At 44.5% G+C, this 18,024-nt stretch overlaps 1 protein-coding gene across 9 annotated transcripts in view; it reads left to right on the forward strand.

The window, feature by feature from the left end:
- Rreb1 (ras responsive element binding protein 1) overlaps nt 1-18,024 on the forward strand; it is a 131,195-nt gene that overhangs the window by 50,913 nt on the left and 62,258 nt on the right. For all 9 annotated transcript variants that reach the window (XM_048425577.3, XM_085699395.2, XM_087896540.1 and 6 more), the window contains exon 2: nt 16,197-16,298. The gene's annotated coding sequence lies outside the window, so the exon portion shown is untranslated. The remainder of the gene's footprint in view (nt 1-16,196; nt 16,299-18,024) is intronic.

Here is an 18,024-nt window from a genome sequence, read left to right on the forward strand (position 1 = left end):
AGTTGGTCGTCTAGTAATTGAATAGAGATGGGAATAGCAGAGATACGGGGAAGAACACCTTCCATCTACTTCCTTCCCCTTCACTAGTTTAAATGGTTTGGTTTAGTTAAGTACTCCAATGATGGTGTTTATAGTTGACAGAAATCTTAAGTCAAATCTAAATTAATCTAAAACTCAATGTACACTGATTTGATTGACTCACAGATTGGTCCAGACGTAACTGAACCTGTGAGAACTGCCAGATCACAATGCCCTTGGTGGCCCATGTATTCAATTCTAGCACTTGATGAGGCCTAGGCAGGCGGATCTCTGAGTTTCAGGCCAGCCAGGACTACATAGTGGGACCCTGTCTTTTGTGAGCCGTCAGCCTGCATTTACACTGACCGGTATCTCTGTTAGAGCGGCAAAGTTCAGCCCAGAAAGAAAATGTGAAAAGTATTTGGGTTGAAAATTTGGAAGGTGTTTTCTCTGGAAGACCTGGTGCCCATGGTATTTGTATGTGGAATCTACAAGTTTATATTTAGGAGAACAGGTTCATGACTGGATTGGGGGTCAGCTGGAAGAAAAGTAACAGGCTTACCTTTCTACTGGAATATAAGGTGCAGTGTTTAAAATAACACAATTCTTTTTCCTCTGCCACCCTTCAGGAGTGGGAAGCAGGATGCCATAGACTCCCTGAGTAGGGGAAGGGCTTCCCTGAAGTGCCATTTCACTGTCCTTGGGCCATTTGATGTGGGGGCCGGGGATGAGGGGGTAGGGGTGCGCGGTGTTTTTTGAGACAGGGTTTTACTTTGTAGCTCTTTCTGAGCTGTAACTCACAAAGTAGCCTGAGTGCTGCTGCGATTATAGATTATAGCCGTGTCTGAGATGCGCATGTGTGAGGGTATGTGTATAAGTAGATTTATGTACCTAGGCTGGACTTGTGTTCCCTGTATGACAGAGGATGGCCTTGAACCTTCTCTATCTTGCTTCCACCTTGGAAGTATAAAACAGGAGCAATGCATCAGTTCAGGACTGGTGGAGAACACCTTGAGGTCATGTGCCTGTAAAGACTTATGCTAAGGGCTCCCCTCTGTTGAGCTTCATCCTCCTTGGCTGTTGGGCTGGTGGTAGAGGGTGGGGGTGGAGAGTCTTTTTATCTCTGACAGCCTCTGGCCTGTCTCCTGCCTGATCTCTGGGTTTCTTTGTTCATTAAACTATGGCTTTCCCCCATTTTCTTCTTCTGACCCACAGCTAGGACCAACTACCTGTTTTCTGGAGATTACCAATCCAACCAAATCTTTGAATTCCTACTGTGTGCTCAAGATTAAGACCCCCCAGCAAAGATTTCTCTCTGCCATATGCGGATAAAAGGATTCTGTCCATTGGTCTTTATACTTTGAGGGGAGGGTGCTGGCGTCTCTTCAGTTTCCAATTTCAAGCTCCCTCCCCCTACTATTTTACATTGCCACCTCCTTCTGGGCAGGCCTCTATGTATTGCAACACAGCCAGAATCTAACAGAATTTAGCCTAACTCTTGTCAACCATCTGAAAATTTTCTTGGTCACCAGTCTAGTGCCTCAGGCCTGTTGCCTGTGGCTGTTCTCGCTTCTCTTGCCTGCCTGCCTTTCTTTGAACTGTTGTTCTGGTTTACCTTCTCCATTCCCTTTGTTCCCCTTGCTAGTCTGTCACCCCTCCCCCAGTCTCCATGTTCAAACAAGTTTTCTGAACTCTTACATCATCTTCTCAGACTACTCTGAGCCTATACCCCTCACTACTCCAAATCCACATTTCCCAGCTCCCCATAATTTGCCCCCCCCCCCCCCCGTAATCATCTCTTGCCCTTCAGCAGCACCTGGTGCTTGAGTATCAGCTTCCCAGTCAGGCTTCCACTCCCATACCCTTCTTGCATACACACCTGTCTGCTTCTGATAGACCTAATGCTCTGTCACCTTCTGTCTCTTTCTCTCCTCTGGGTGGTAAGTTTGTGAGTAGTCCCCCTCTCTTGACCTAGTAGTGAATTTTGTCTGTGTAGTTGTGGGTGGGTACGGGTGGTGTTTTTATCATAAATTTTTATCAGCTATATTGGTACATTCCTTTAATTCCAGTACTAGAGGGGCAGAGGCAAGTGGATCACTATGAGTTCAAGGCTAACCTGACCTACATAGTGAGTTCCAAGGTAGGACTCCGCACTGGGACCATATCTCAAAATACATATATACAAATTATAAATTATATTTGAGGCCTTAGGAGTATTTTATTTCCCCATCTTTGGAAGCGAGCACGCAGGTCCTGTTTGTTGTTCTTAAGGTACTTTACCTCAATGTCTAGCCCTGCCTGGAACTTGTGCCTGGAACTTGCCCAGTCTGGCGGGTTGGCCTTAATCTCACAGAGATCTGCCTGCCTCTGCCTCCAAGATTGCGTGGTATACTTGAATATATATGCTTTATATTGTAATGGATAAAAAAGTTTTCATTTTCTTAGGGACATATGCTGGATCATTGTCTTTATTTGTGCGTGTATACCCATGATGGCCATAACTTCTAGTAAATGTGTGATTACCAAATCAGCCTTTTCTAGACTCAAGGCAGTTGACAATTGAAAACCTGAATAGGTATCAATGATGTGGTATACATATTTTAGTTTTCTAAATTCTACAAAATGGAGCACATCCATTTGCCAGATTTAATTCCTTTGAGTACTCTTGGGGTTACTTCCTGCAGGTAGTAGTATTTGGTTGTATAAAGAACAAGGAGGATATCTCCTTATAATTTCCTTGACTTCTTGCCATGCAATAGAAAAGTCATTTTTAAGCCTTTGCTATTGACATGATTTGTGTGTGTGAGAGTGTGAAATTCTGAGGCCTTCAGCACATTTCTGATCAAATTCTGCATTACTTTGTTCTAGATGACCTGGCAGACCCATATGGGATCAGATGTGTGTTATGTATATGGGATACAGTCTATTCCTTATTATGTCTTGAACCTGAATGAATAAAGTCAGTTCTATATCATCTGGTATAAGTTCAGCAGTTTCAATATGCAAAACAACTCTTTCTGCATATTATAAATCGGTAACTATGTTGAGAGGTTTTTTAAAATCTCTTAGTACCATGATACTAACATAGTTTTGACTTTTGAACAGAATCATAAGGGCTTTGTTCCACTTTACTTAGATCTTCTGATTGTAACCTGCCCTTCCTGATTTATTTGCACCTGTATAGAATGTAGGAGAGGGGACACACACACACAGCAAAGCAAAACAGTATTGCTATGTATCATAGCCCTGGCTGACATGGAACTTACTATGTATCTGTCCTAGGCTGGCCTTGAACTTGGGTTCCTGCTGTCTCAGCACAGGCCCCTGTGTCTCAATGTATCTTTCAAATTCTCATTCTATTTATTTAACTTTTAACTTTTTTTTATATATCTTTTTAACTTCTGTATTTGTATATGTATGTTGTTTTGAGACAGAGTCTCTTGGTGTATCCCTACTTGCCTTGATCTTGCTTTGTATACCAAGCTTGCCTTGAACTCAGAGATCCACCTGCCTCTGTCTCCCTTGAGTGCTGGGATTCAAGATGAGCATCACCATGCCTGTTGTTTTTGTTTGTCTAAGAAATTTTAGTTTTCTGTGCCTGAGTGCTTTGCCTGTATGTGCTCCTCATATGTGCTGTTGTCCTCAGAGGCCAGAGGAGGATGTTGGATCCCCTAGAATTCAGTTATCAATGATTGTGAGGCACCAAGTGGGTTCTAGGAACCGAACCTGAATTCCTCTGCCAGAGCAGCAAGTGCTTCTGACAGCTGAACCATCTCTTTAGCTCCTAGATAGGACTACCTTTAGGACTGCTTCTCTCTGCCATGTGGGTCCTGGGAATCCAACTCAGGTCTTCAGGCTTGGTGGCAAGTCCCTTTACCCACTGAGCCCTGCTCACTAGCCTCCACAGTTAGTTAGCAAGGTATGTTCATTTTATGTTCATTTTAGACTAGCTTCATAAATGCTTAAATGTACCAACTTGATTTTTATGGTTGATTTTTGGTTTTGCACACCTGAAGCTTAAGCCCAGGGCCTCAGGCATGCTTGGCCAGCACTCTTAGCACACTTAGCTCTCCTCTCTCTATTCCCAAACTGCATTTAAAACCGACCCAGATTTATAAACATTTTTTTCAGTTTTTTGGCCACTTTTCTTTGTTTGATGCAGGATCCAGTTTGATCAGGATCTGTGTAGATGAGGAAGGTGGGAATGACTTATTTGCCTGCTTAGGAGATGCCCCTGTCTTGATGGTTTCCTAGGCTGTTTCCCTCTGTATACTGAGGCTCATAAATAGTAAGCGAAGTTAAGTCTGTGAAGTACCTCCCCCTCCCATGCCTACAGGGAAGGCCATACATACTAGACTATTTTTATTCCTGCCTTGAGGCTTAAAAACAAAGGACTACAATGTAGTAACCCAAGAATACTAGAGAAAAGCACCACTGACCTGCCCTATCCAGTGCTGTAGCCTCTGGTCATGACTAGCCATTTAAAGCAGACTCACATAAAACTTTTAAAAGTTAGACAGCCAGCTTAGCAGACAAAGGAGCCTCTTGCCAAGCCTGAGGACATGGGACTTTCTTAATTCTGCAGTCCCATAGTCACATTCCACTGTGTGGCTCTCACTCCCTCCTGCAGGAGGAATTTCCCCTGTCTGCTGACTGCTTTGTCATCCACAGTGTTACCTAAGGCAGGCAGCCCAGGGGCATTCTGAACATTGCCACAGGGCCTCTTCTCAGGTCTCCCTTTGTGATGCTCCAGGCCCCCTCCCCACCAGAACCTCTTCCTGTCATCTTTTAAACTGTCCTAGTTGCCTCCTAACCAGGGTTATGTGCCTCCAGTGAAAGCTTTTTAAAGTATGGATATGGTTAGGGGAAAAAAAAATCAGTGGGTTTCCACAGTGGCAGGCTAAAGTTCATCCCTTCCCAGATGGAACCTTGACCTTAGAGTCTTTCTGCCAGCCTCATCTTTGCCATTTCCCCTACTCCACTCTCCCTCCTTTCTCACAATGTGCCTTATGCGCTGAGGACTCCCAGAGGAGTTTATTTTCATGGGTCAGAAACAAAGCAAAAGGTTTGTAGTTAGATGGGGGATGGTGGTGGCGGCATAGTGGTGGTTAATTTCTTTTCCCAAGTAAGGGCCTGAGAAAACAATCTCAGTCACTTGATGTCCTTACCTTAAAAGCAAAGGTGATTAAATAAATAAAATACAAACTAACCATGGGCTTCAGCATCTCACTAGAGAAGGGTGAAAATGGTCGTACTTAGAACCCATGCTTTCTCCACACTGTGTTCTCGTTGCTAGCATTTGTCCTTTCTTCAAGTCGTGGTTTGCCTTTGCCCTACTGCCCTCATGTTCCGCACCTCCTGCCTCTGGTGAGCCCCACAGCTTTAAAGCAGTTGGCTCACGGTCCGCTTTCCCTTGGGTTGTAATTTCACTCTGTCTGCTCTGTCTTCCCAGCCTGTTAGCCAGGCACTTGTTCACTTCCTTGAGCTTCTGATACCCAGAGTCTCAGTGGACCCTACTGCCTGCACATGGCGGGCTCAGGTTCTCTTCCCGCCCAGAGCGTAGAACAGTGCAGTGCATCTTCAGTAACTTTCACTGCCTCATGGGATTGCCACTCTAATTTGCTATAAATTTGGGTTAGAACTAGTGACACATTATTTCGACATAAGATAGAACTAGAATTGCTAGCATATCTATGTCCCAAACTCTCATTTCATTCAAAATAAGCCTTGGCTAGAGGCTCTAAAAATGTCATTACCACAATTAGTAGTCACCTGTAGAAGAATTGTAAAAGGATTTTTCTTGTCTCAACCAGGTCAGAGAATTAGGGAACTGTAGGAAATAAAGAGGTGGCACATTTAGGATTATTTTAGTTTTTATTTTTTACATTTCTGTGTTTATTGAAATACTTTTCTGTGAAAAGGCAGCCAGTTGTATAGCCTGTCAAACCTTTGATTTGGTTTGGTTTTCATTTACTTTTTTTATTTAAAGAGAGAGAAAATGATGTGTGTGTGTGTGTGTGTATAGTGTGTATGATGCACACATGTATCATAGTGGTGTATGGAGATCAGAGATCACCTTAAGGGAATCCATTTTCTTCCTCTATGATTTAGGTGCCAGGGATGCAACTCAGGTCGGCAGGTTTGGTGGCCTTGAAGGCTGAGCCATCTTGCCTGCCCTTGATTTGGCTTTCTGAGAGTGCTAGGATTAATAGACATGTACCACTATATCAACGACAGTTTTTGTTTTCTTTAAAAAACACTGTACTTCTCACTGGGATGCTGCCAAGATATGGCCAGCTTCTGACTTCCCCGTGGAAGTGTGCTTACAGCTCTGTTTGTGTTTGTTTTTCTCTCCAGAATTATAATGGAGCATCTTTAGGAGCTTTGAAGTTTATCGCTGGTGTATTCAATGAGTACTGTAGACACCATTGTTTGCAAGTTTTCAGGGTGTTCCTGACTTCACAGCTGTGGGTAGTTAAGGGTGTTGAAGCTGTTTGCTGATGGGGTGAACCAGTTAGCTGACTCCTGTTCTTTCATGGCCTCTGACTGGCTAGGTCCTCTGTCTGGGATGGAGGCCACATGGACGACAGTTCTAGGCTGTGAGTGAAATGGCATAGCTCCTCTGTTCAGTCCCCTTTAAAGAAATGCTGTGTGTGTTCTGGAGTGTTGGCATAGAAAGTGGTGCTGGGGACTCAACTTGTATAGTCTAGTTTGTCACTTGTTCCCCCTCCCGTTCTCTTGTCCCTGGCCTGACTTACCATCCTTACTGCCTGTCTCCTCTTCCAGTGAGCTCTCTTGTCTGTGAAACTGTGAGAAACTAAAGGTGTTTAGACAAGAAAATGGCCCTTATCCTGTAATTATAGAGAGACTCTTCATACCCCCAGAAAGGTGATGGTTAGCATCTTGACTTTTATCATTTTCTAAGCCAGTTATCTTCATGTTCACTGACTAAATGATAAGAAAAATGGAACACCTCCCTCATGGTGGGCAGTAGCCAATGTGCTCTGGGGAATCGGTGCAGACACACGTACAAAACACAGCTTTAACAGCCTCCTTGACTGATGCACAGAGAAGCGATTTTTGCTGCTGTTATCTGAGTGCTTTGGGGACTGAACCATAGAACACCCAGGCACCCAGAGGGTTGAGTGGGTAGGGCTGGGTGGGCTGATTGACAAGGGATCCAGTGCATCATGGAGGGTGCACACAAGCATGAGCTCTTTGTTCCTGTGGTTAAAGAATAGTAAAGTAGCACATACGACTTACTGTAAGAATAGTAGTGGTTGTGGATGGAAATAGTTACTTACACACCTGTAATCTCTCGAGGCTCATGAATTCAGGGACAACTGGGTTTTCACAAGATCTTTTATTTAAAAAAAAAGTAATCTGTACTTTATTCTAGCCATTGTTACAGTTTGTACATCTTGATGAAGATGACTATTGTGTTTGTAGACACAGCAAATGTGTAAGTGACCACAGAAAGCATGTTCTTTTCTTGGCCATGTCAGGCCTCTCCCACATCAAGGCATGTTCAGGAAGCCTGTGCATTCAGCACCTGGTAGGAGACCGCTTAGCAGGTAAGGACATCTGCCACCAAGCCTAATGGCCTGTGTTTTTTCCCTAGAACTCATATAGTGGAAGGAGAAAAATGCAAGATGTCCTCTGACCTCCACACATGTGCCATGGGTATATGTGCAGCACATGCGCACACAAAATAAGTCAAAAATGTGAAAACAATCTTAAGTGTGCTCCTCCATTGCACTGCAAGTTCTTGCTGAAGTGGATGGTAGGCAGGTGTTGCTTAGGCATTGCAACAGGCAGGAGAGGCAAGCGTTTGGAACAAGTCAAACAGGCTGGCTACAGGAAGTCCAGCCTTTGGCTTTGAGTGGTCAGTAGGAGATAAAGTATGGACTGTTAGAGGTTTGGCCCCTCCTATCACTGAGAGGCAAACTGTGAAAGGAAGATAAAGAGTAGGGATGTTCTTTTTGAACATTCAGAGAGTGCTTTTATCACATGCTTGCTTTATGGTGATACTTCGAAGGATTCTGCTTGAGATGCAGTACTCTGTTCCATAGACATGAAAGCAATTGCCTTGTGTTTTGATTGAGAATGTGTAAATCTCCTCATACTTTGTAAATGGACATTAATTTGGTAATCCAAATCTGCATACTACGAAGATTCCTTATGCTTGGGTATCTGTCTCTTGGAATTGTCCAGCCATCCAGCCATGTCCCAGATGTCTGGGACCCTGCTAAGTCTGGGGGCAGGGCATCCCTTTCCTTTAGCTGTGGGTTCAGTGTTGGCCTTGTGGTTACTTAGATATAAGAGGCAGTTTAAGAAAGGGACCTGTCTCTCTGGGATTATCTTCCCCTTTTGTTTTCTTTGTGTAGTTTGTAACACTTGGTGAGAATTCATTTCTTTGTAAAGGAGCTGTCTGTTTAGGGTGGGGCTTGGAAGATGTGAACCGACATTTTGTGCATGTTCAGGAAGCCTGTGCATTCAGCACCTGGTAGGAGATCAACCTAAAGCAAATGAACCTACGTGCTTTTGTGATACAGGCTTCTTTCAGAGCCGGTCAGGAGTGGAGAGCAGCCTTTCACAGCAGCAAGAACAAAACCTAATCCTGCATGCCCCACCCCTGGCAGTACAGTTGTCATGACCTAATCACACGCCCAGTGGTCAAGGCCAGGGCAGTGAGGACCAGAGCCTCAGACTTCCATCAATACTGCATTAATCTTCCCAAGCCTGGACATATGCTGGACTGGACTAGCCTGCTGGTACTCAGATTATGCCACGATTTTCAGACACAGAGTCTCTTAGGACCATATCTGGCACCGTAACTCAGTCAAATCGTTTGCCAATGGTTTTGTTTTGTGTGTGTGTGTGGGGGGGGGTTGGTTTGTACTGTGTATAAACACTTATCAACCACTTACATTTTAGAGTATGTTTGCTTTCACACATGCAGTATTGAATTCTTTTCTTAGAGGCAAAACTGGGGAGATGGGGGACGAAAGACCATCTGTTTATTCACAGAGGGCAGCCTATCCGGTCTCTGGGAGCTAGGGCACATCACTTCCCCAGGACAGTCATTCTCAGCTGACAGTTGGTAATGTCTGATTACCCACTGTGAAATTTTGACCACAGCTGACCACTTTTCCAGTGGTCAAATGAAAGATGTGAATCTACCTTCCAGGGCCTTCTAGAAGCAGCCAGGGGAGGAGCAACTCACACAGTTTTATCTTCCACAAAATCAGTTTGATTTTCCTAGGAGAGTCATCCTGCAACTGGAATGTGTAGCCCCTTCTGATCTGATGTTAGGTATCTGCCCTGGGGTTCTTAGCCGGCACTGGGAATCCTCCTCAGGGAAGAGCTGAGGCTTTTGATCCTGCTGTGCCCTTTCCCTAGCACTCAGAGAGGCCAGCCTGAGACCTCGGCACTCGTGAAAGAGTTGCAGGTTATTGCCCAAAACTCTGCAAACTGCTACTGAACTTTACCCCAGCTTTCCCGCAAGCTGTAAGTGTAACAGGATACGTCGTTGTATCTCAGAGACGTGCCCAGAACAGTCAGATCACTGCAGTCCAGTAGCCTGAGTGGGCCGGGCAAGTTGCTGGTTGGAAGAGAAGGGCTGTGTTAGGGAATACAAGGAGGAAGCTGTCCGTGGCCCTGTCCTCTTGGGTGCCAGGAGTACGTTTAGCAAATGTGGAGCCGAGCAGGATTTGTTTCGGCAGTGCACATAGCCGGATGGTCTTTATTTCCTGCTTGTCATGTAGCATGGCGAGAGTCGACAGCTGTTCTGCCCTTTGCTGTCAGTGGGATTGTATCTGTGATAAGCCAACTTACTCATTTTTAATTGTCTCACTTGTGGGCTGAGATGGAATTTGTTTGTTTGTTTGTTTGTTTGAACAAAGATTATCAAATTGAGCTGTTCTCAGATCTTTGCCAATCTAATAAGGGAAGCTTACGGCAACTTGAAGTAGATTTAACACTGGGGCCAGGGGAGACTGGGAATGCTGAGTGAAGAAGCAGTAATATCAGTAGCTCAGACTGTGGGGGTGCTATATTGTTTCCCATGTATTTTAATAAGTTTACTTCACTCTCAGACAGGAGAACTGAGGCCTCAGAAATATATAACCTGTCAGCAGGAAGAATCATATAGGCTAGTCAGACTGATAACTTTTTAAAATTATTATTATTAAATTTTTATTAATATTTGTATGTCTAGTTGTTCACCCATTCTATTTGGATATACCCAGAAGAAGCAAGTTCATGGCTGACCTTACTGGACTCTATCCAACAGCTATTCTCTTTCAAAGACCTGGCTTTCAAAGGCTGGCAAAATGGCCCAGCAAGTAAAAGGGCCTGCCACCAAGCATGGAAACCTGAGTTCAGTTCCAGGAACTCATGATGGAAGGAGAGCCAACTCATACATGTTGACCTCTGACCTCTACACACCACTAATAGCATGGTTTTGTTTGTTTTGTTTTTAAGCACAAACCAGAACAAACCAGTAAGCAGCATTCCTCCATCTGTCTGCCTCAGTTCTTGCTTTTAGTCTCCTGCCCTGATTTCTTTCAGTAATGAAATCATAAGATGATAAGATGAATCATAAGATGAAATAAACACTACCACCAACAAACAAACAAACAGTCTGGGTCCCAGCACTGTCTGCTGCCATTCCTTATTCTTGTCTTGGTGGACCTATGGGATGCATATATCCTTCCTTTCTAGTCCAGCAGCATTTGCAGCCAGCTCTGCAAATTCTCAGCCTCTCCAGCTCCATTATGTCTTGTTTTTGTGCTGCCTTGGTTTCCCAGTATTTTAAATTGCTTGTTTCCTTCTACTGAAGAGTTTTACTGTGATCTTTTGTGGTGTCTTGATAAGTACAGGAATCTTGGAGTCACAGAATCCCAGGCTGGAGTTCTGTCCCCATCCCTTAAGAGTAGTGTAGCATCCATCAGAAAACTAGTTGTTGCTGTACAGGATTTGGAGGATTAAATACATAAAAGACTGCTTACTGCATTTCTGGCATAGAGCTTATGTCTCATGAAACACCCCCAGTTCTCTGGAAGTAGCATACTTGAATACAAGCAGACTTCTGCTATACTCTTAAATTGAATCCTGTTTTCTGTGACTTAGCCTTTTCTTTTCCATTTTTAAGTTCTACAATCTCGGCATATTATAGAAGCCCTACCCCAGCCTTTCCTGTACCTGTTTTTACCTGATAAACCAGAATTCCTCTGGAGGTGGGGTAGGGGAGGAGTCAAGCTTAGTCCCCACTCTAAACCAGGTGACTATGCACAGCAGGTAGGTAAGGACATTTTTCTCCCTTTCTCCTCCGCCTGTGCGTTCCTTGTACTGGTGCAGACCACTTTGACTTCTTACCCCCTTTTCCTCGTCTGTTGTAAAGTAGAGAATGGTACAGGTTTCTGCTAAGCTGGACAAGAAAGTGATGAAATACCAGGGCCTAGATGCCAGCAGAAAACCTAATGTTTAGGAAGAGTCTGGCCTGTCTGGGGAGAAGGCCAAGGACTTGTTCTTCTCACAGCCTGGTGCCAAGGGCCACCCGTGTTCCCCTCCCAGAGGAGGAGGATGCTGGGTGACAAATGGCTACCAGGTGGCAGCTGCATCTTGGCCTTGTGAATTTGGCAGTTGTTAGATCCTGCCTGTAAGATGTGTTCCGTAGAGAGAGGAGTTGCTAGGAGGCCGCTTCTTCACAGTGCTTACAGGAAAGGGTGTGATCAGGGAAGGTGCTGCCTTTCTCCTTCCTCTGAAGAAACAAAGAGATGCTGGGGGAAGACTGGCCACCATGGTGACGGTTCAGGACAGCATCTACCGGACTCTGTATCCTTCCAGCCATTCACATCTTGTTGTTGTTTGGTTTTGGTTTCATCCTTATGGTGCTAGGGATAGAACCCAGGGCCTCATGGATGCTAAACATGCACTGAGCTAGCCGAGGAGTGTTCTCCATTCACGTTTCCTCCTTCCTAACTCCTCCCGGAGCCTGACGAACAGGCACACCTCAGGAGGTCCTGAGCTAACGCTAAGGCTGTAGGAGGCAATGGTCATGCTCTCTAATGCTTCTTCTCTCTTCCGCTCCACCCTTTGCTGCACATTCCTTCTTGTCTAGGAGGGGCAGAGAAAAAGGCAAAGGGAAGTTGTCCAGGTCCACAGAAATTCTGGACAAAGTGCTCGAGTATCCAATAAACTGAATTTCCAAGGAGTAGCATAGACTTGAAAAACACTGACTACCCATGCATGCATTGCAGTTCTGTCCTATTCTGTCTGAAGCTTGTATCCAATATGCTTTTTCCTTCTCCAGAGGAACCTAGAAACAAGGCCCCGTGTAGATGATTTTCTTTCTCTTTTCTTTCTTATTTAGTTGTGCTATAGGAAAATAAACTCAACGTTGGAAGTGGATTCTTAGTTTCTGCTTCAGTGCTTTGGTGTTTGTTCAGGACTTTGATAGGCCAGTGGCTCTCAGAAAGGTTGTTGATTTAAATTCCTGGGGGTTTTGACCTTGTTGTTGACCTTCACGAGCTAGTTCCAGGGTTAAATAGAGTCCTCTGGAGAAATGTGAGGACAGGATGCTGGGCCTTCCCCAGAGGTGTGAGTTTGAGGTAGAGCCCAAGAATCAAGGAGGTATCATGCACATTTAAGAGTGGTAGCCATGGTACTGGTGGGTGACAAGGGCAGAAAGAAAACTTGGGCTAAAGCACGGACAGCTTCTGAGTGACTGGTTAAAGAGTGAGCACTTCCTGTAGGCTTCAGGAAGGAAATAGAGAGAAGATCCTGCATCTTTCTTTCATCCCTGGATGGCCATCTCAACCGGTACTTCACGCTTGTCTCTTAAACTTGGTACAGTCTCCATCTCTTAGCAACCCATCTTTACTCAGGAGGAGACACTGCAGAGTTGGCTGCAGCACCTCGCTGTGCTCAGTTGAGCTGCCCTTGGGTGCTGTTACATGATGCCTTAGCCTTCATTTTACTCAAGACACCCTATCCAAGGCATAGCCTAGCCCGAAGCCTAGAAACACATCAACTTCCTGGAATTCAGAGAGCCACCGCCCCAACTCTCTCAACCTTCAGGGCCATCCTGGTTAGAGTATGTGTATAGGTTTGCATTGGGGTTGGGCAGGCTTAGACTTGGTGGTATAGCTAGTCAGGTTAGATTCTGTCCCCAGCTCAGCCCACCCTTTAGATTTTTTTTTTTTTTTGTAGTTTGTCAAGTGCTTCAGTCATTTTCATATCTGAATTTCTACTCTTGTATCTTGTACGTTGTATCTTGTTCTGGATTGGCCCGAACTGATCAGGTCAGCTCTCTCATCATACATCCCTCCCAAACTATCCCACATGGATTTATGGTCATTATAGGGACTCACATCATAGAGGGCTGTAGCCTTTTCAGTCAAGTATTACAGAGGCCAAGGCCCCTCGCCGTCATCCTAGGCATCTCAACTCACTCCATATTCCTGACAGAGAGCCTGAGGACAGACTTCAGATTCCATCTTCAGAAGAAGGGATGCCACCCTTTACTTCTAAACCATCCTTGCTTCTTATCTTTGATCTCTCTGTTGCTATCTCCCTGGACCTGGAGACAGGTTCCTTAATCTTCTCTTTCTGGCTTTGCTTAGCATTGTCCCTTATCTAGGCGGTGGGAGGTAGGGCTGGCTTTCCCCACCACACCTCCTCCCAGAGGCTTCTGCCTTCTCTAAGATATCCTGCCTCTTTGAATTGTACAAACCTTCTGGGAAGCATCCCAGTCCCGCCCTCAAATGCTGCATGTAGCCAGTCAGTTCTTTTCACCTTTTTTCTTCTTAGACATAACTAGCCAGAACCGCCCCCCATTTTTTTCCTGAAGGGGTAGTGATGGGGGTAAGGGGTATCTAGAAGTTCCTTTTAAAAACTGCCTTGTATTTTTCCATCCTCAAGCTTTATGACTCCCTTAGACCTAGTGGAACTCAAAACAAACAGGGAGGTGGCTCTTGTTATTCAGCTGAATTGTTCGGCATTCTCAGCATCTAAAACATTTACATCCAAGGTCAGAGGATGCAGTTTTGAGAACCTAGTCTCAGCTTTACCCTTGATTTGAGTGGATTCATCCCTTGGTTCTTTGTGTTTGTGGGGAAGCCACTTGGGCTGGCTTGCTTTTTTATCTAATGGAGAAACGGAAGTGGATCTACATTTTAATACTATTTTTCAGTTCTGTAAATGTGTAATTCCAGACTCTCTGACTTGGGAGTATGCTTGCCTTTAGTTCACTTGTTGGAAGACCTTGACAGTTTATCAGAGGGAGATGCTGCTCTTTTCTAGACTCTTGGCTATTAAACTATATCTGTCATTACATTTAAAAAAATGTGTGGGTGCCCTCTTAACCTTTTCAGTGGTAGGAATTGAACCTCCAGCCTCATCGTGGCCATGTTAGACAAATACTCTACACGGGAGTTACATCCACAACCTCCTATCACTTTAAAAATAAATACAATCAGGGAAAAATTGCTTCTCTCTCTCTCTCTCTCTCTCTCTCTCTCTCTCTCTCTCTCTCACACACACACACACACACACACACACACACACAGACACACACACACACACACACAGTGGCACAGAAGGAAGAGATAAATCTGAGGCCTCAAGAATGCTAGGCCAATGCTTTACCACTAAGTTATGTTTTCCAATTTCTTTTCTTTAAGACGAGTCATGAAACAATAAACAAAGATCCTTTCCCTTCTATCCCTGGATAGGAATCTTCATTATCATAATACTAGAACATAATGTCAAGTGTATGAGTATTTCTGTGGAAGAATTTGTAATTTTCTTTACCTAGGGAAGTACTAGGGTTGAATCCAGTACTTCCAGGCTCGAGCTTCTCCATGGCTCATTCAGAGCTGTCCCTGAGTTGTCTTTGTTTTCCGATACTCTAAAAATCCAGAGAACATTTGAAAGAGAATAGCATAAGAGATGGCTAAGGGAGCCACTGAAATGTAAACAGAAAATCTGCTGGGGGAATCATGGTGTCAAAAACTCCAGGAACTGCTTGTGACAGCCAAGGGTGATGGAGTGTTCTCATCCACACAGACCAGTCCTGCCCAGGGTGCTTGGGAGCGGTTTGTGGATGGCTCCAAGTAAGATGGGAGGTGACAGCTATATAGAGATAATAGCTGTATGACACACTTGTGCAGCTTGTTTCCAGATGCCCCAGAAGAGGATAAAGTGAGAAAATGTACCAGACAACTGCATCTTGGCATCTTGGCATTCTTGATAATTATGGGACTTTTTTCCCCACTCTGTGGGGCGGGACATGGAACCTAGAGAGCCTGTGCATGCTAAGCAGGTGCTGGCCCACTGAGTTGCACCCTAGTTTTTATTCTGCTTAAGTTTGCACTCTGCTTCAGCAGAGTGATGCTGTGCTAAGAGGCAAAGGATGTGTGTCCCACCGTTGAGCAGGCACAACTGTCAGATTAGTGCTTTCAGGGCCCGTGGAACCCCAGAACAGACTTTCTCCTATTCCTAAAGGCAATGAATAGAGGTGTGTTCTGTCTTTCTGTAGAAAGAGAAGGCCGTGCATTTGGCCCTGTTTGAAATATGTTAAACAACGCCCCCACATTTGCATACTTGCAGTCATCACTACTTTAAGGTGCTGTAAGTTTCGTATTTTTTGTTTTCTTCAGCTCTCTTTCCTCTCCTGTTTACATTAGCACCAAGGGCTGTTTCTCTCTCTCTCTCTCTCTCTCCATCCTTGTTGGAGGATCATCTATATCTATTCAGCCATTTTTGTCTTTCTTTGTGGTGCTGGGATGAAACCCAGGATCTCACGCATGCTAAGCAGGTACTCTGTCATTGAGTTGTACTTCTATCCAAGACTATTACCATGCCACTAGGATGCTCAAAGCTCCACCTAGAGCCAGCAGTCCGAGCATTCTCCTGTGTCATTGTCCTCAGAATTGCTGAAATGTAGGTTGTACTTTGGTAGAGGTAATGGGGGTCCTGGCTGTTGAAGGTGCACTCATTTTCAGCAGCACTTGAGTGGATTCTAATGGAATCAGCTAGCACTTTGCTTGCAGTTGCTGATAGGGGATTTTAATTGTCCCCATCATTGTGACAGTGAGTAGAGGAAATGATACAGGGGCAGAATTTTTCCTTTTTTAAAGCCTTCTAATGTTACCCTCTTGTATTTTTTTCAGGTTGTTCCAACTCTGTGCTGTAGAAGGGGTGGCTTTGAGGTGTGACCCTGCCCACATTTGGGCCCAGTTCGTGTCAGCTCCTCAGCAGAAAGAAGAAAACAGGTCAGTTACTGTTTGTAGGCCTCCTTGAGTCACAATAAAGACCGATTCTCTGTGCTTTCTCTCCCCTAGCCTCGCCTTGAATGATCCTGTTTCTTTCCCAAATCCATCTGTCCTGTCTTATCATAGCTTCCCACACTCCCACACCCCATCCATGCTCTCCTTCCCAAAATGTAGGGTAAAATAAGATTAAAATTGTAACTGCAACTTGCTTCTTCTCTTCTTCTTGACCAGTTGAATCTCTGGTGTGGGATGAGAAATCTCAAGATGCCTGGGGTTTGCATCACAGAAAGCAAAACTTCAGACACTCCTTCTCCTTCCTCCTCTTTCTTCCTTTCCTCCCATTCCCAGATCTATGATGATACCTGTTGGTCAGTCACTTCTATGGTTTGGGAACGTCATCTGGGGTCCTATCTTCTCTGATTTCAGTTGGAGGTTTTTGTATTAGAATGGGCCAATGCTTTTTTACTTTAAAGATTTAAAGTGTATGTGTTGGAGGGTGGGGTCAGAGGACTACCTACATACATATCAGTTCACTCCTTTTGCAGTGTTGGTTTTGGGGATTGAACTCAGGTCTTCAAGGTTTGCAGCAAGCATAGAGTCATCTTGGCAGATTTATCATTTTTATTTTTGTCTAAGTCTTAAATGATCTCAGATGTAGCACATGGGAGAAGAAATTGTGCGGGAAAGAGAATGAAAATTCTCTAGGCCTGTAACTATTCTGTTTAAAAAAAAGAAAAAAAAACCAAGCAACAAAGACACTGTAAATGGATCTTAAAACTGTCTTTTAGGCCAGTAGATAGGAGGATCCTCTCTGACAGCTCAGCCCCACATGGTGGGGATTTCAGCCTCTCAGACTTAAGCACAGGCTTCTCTCTGTGACCTGGAGCCTGTGTTAAGACTTGGGCATTAGCATCCTCTGCAAGGCATGGGGTATCGGCGGGGGAGGGGGGGTCACTACCCCTGGGGGAACTAGGCTGGGTGAGGGAATCAAAGAGAAAACTTGTCTTTCCAGACATAAGTATCAGCAGGTTTAAATGTTTCCATTTGGATGGTTATTATTGTTCAGTATTGCTGGTTGGTTACATAGGATCAACTAGAATTAGACAACTTTTCTGATTGAATTATCCTGTACCTGTTCCGCAATGTAAAGATGGATGTTGTTTCTTTACCCCTAAGGCAGAGCAATTAGTGCCGTGTTTTATACCAGTCTTTTCCTTCATGCACCGCTTCATGATCCCAAAGGAAAATGCCATGCCAGACTTAATCAAGAATAAACTGGCGTGAAGTCATACCCTAGCTCCGAGGGAAGCGTGTTGGTGCTTCTGAAATACCCTCTCAGGGTGAATTCAGACTCCTTCCCTTTTGCTAACTGCAGTTCTCACCAGAAATGAGAGGTTCCTTTTAAAAACATACTGCTGTTTACTTAGCATTTCAAATACACGTAAAGGAAGTAAACAAAGGGGTTCTTAGTGCCGCACGTTACACTTTATCCCCAAGGAGGAAATAACTGTAGCCTATGTCTTCCTGCCAAGACCTGGGAAATATGTTTGCAAGGCTTTTCTTCTTTCCAGCTAGGAAAATGTGCTAGGTAGCTAGCTATAGTCATTCTTACTGGATGGACAGCCTGTATTCAAATCCTTAGATAGTTTGAAAGAATCCGTCTTTGATTCTCATGCCTGTGGGACAGGGATTGTTGGTAGTTTGCCTCTGTCCAGCGAATATGTTT

This window comes from Myodes glareolus, chromosome 14 (genome assembly GCF_982192425.1).
Source record: "Myodes glareolus chromosome 14, mMyoGla1.1, whole genome shotgun sequence".
Taxonomy (NCBI): Eukaryota; Metazoa; Chordata; class Mammalia; order Rodentia; family Cricetidae; genus Myodes; species Myodes glareolus.